The 1,017-nt window shown below is 46.4% G+C and overlaps 1 protein-coding gene across 1 annotated transcript in view; it reads left to right on the top strand.

Moving 5' to 3' along the window:
• The window catches only part of SORD (sorbitol dehydrogenase), a 43,940-nt gene that overhangs the window by 35,669 nt on the left and 7,254 nt on the right, over window positions 1–1,017 (top strand). The window lies entirely within an intron of this gene.

Raw genomic sequence — 1,017 nt, 5'->3', positions numbered from 1 at the left:
GCCTGGGCAACAGAGTGAGACTCAGTCTCAAAAAAAAAAAAAAAAGGAATTAATCTGGTGATTATTTTTGAACCCTTGATGGGAAACTAGGGAAATTTTTTTTTTTCTTAAGACAGAGTCTCACTCTGTTGCCCAGGTTGGAGTACAGCAGTGCAATCTTGGCTCACTGCAACCTCCACCTTAGAGAAATATTTTTGATAGTAAAGGGAAGGGCAACTCTTGGAACTTTCTAATTATACCAGCAAAGTGATGGCCTAGTCCCATCTATGAATAAGGCAGACCCTGCTCCCAGCCAGTGGGAGGAGTGAGCAGTGGTCTGCTCCCACACCACTGGGAGCCAGCACTCTGCCTGCAGTAGGGTTGTAGCTAGCTGCCTTCCCTCATCCCCTGTTTCCAGCCATCTGGAACAGGCCTGAGCAGCCTCGGACCGAATCATTCTAGGCTTCTAAGTGCTGGTGACCCAGACAGCACGCTCACACTCCTTGTGGTGTGATCTGGGGTTCCTCATACTTGTTTGTGATTTTCTTTGGCAGGCCAAATAAGTGATCACGGGGTTTCCTAAGAGGGGTGATGGATGTAGAATAGACTTGCCACAATGGGCTAGCAGACTGCAGGACTCAGGTGACAGATTCTTATAAAATCTTCATGGATCCAGTACCTTTTTACCACAGAAAAGGAAAATAAGTCACACATACCACATACATGCATGCCTTGCCCCCAACACACACACACAGAAATTCACCTGCAAGCCCATCACCGGTTAGCCCAAGAGAACCACTATTAATATTTGGGTATAGAATCTTTTAGTTAGTTAGCTTTTTTCTGAGACCATGCTAAATCCGCTTCCTTTACCTACTCTTTTTAAAAAATCAGGCAGGGCACGGTGGCTCATGCCTGTAATCCTAGCACTTTGGGAGGCTGAGGCAGGCGGATCACCTGAGGTCAGGAGTTTGAGACCAGCCTGGTCAACATGGTGAAACCTTGTCTCTACTAAATACAAAAATTAGCCAGCCATGG

The sequence above is a fragment of the Piliocolobus tephrosceles genome, chromosome 6, assembly GCF_002776525.5.
Source record: "Piliocolobus tephrosceles isolate RC106 chromosome 6, ASM277652v3, whole genome shotgun sequence".
In the NCBI taxonomy this organism is placed as follows: domain Eukaryota; kingdom Metazoa; phylum Chordata; class Mammalia; order Primates; family Cercopithecidae; genus Piliocolobus; species Piliocolobus tephrosceles.
This window is presented reverse-complemented; position numbering and strand designations above follow the sequence as displayed.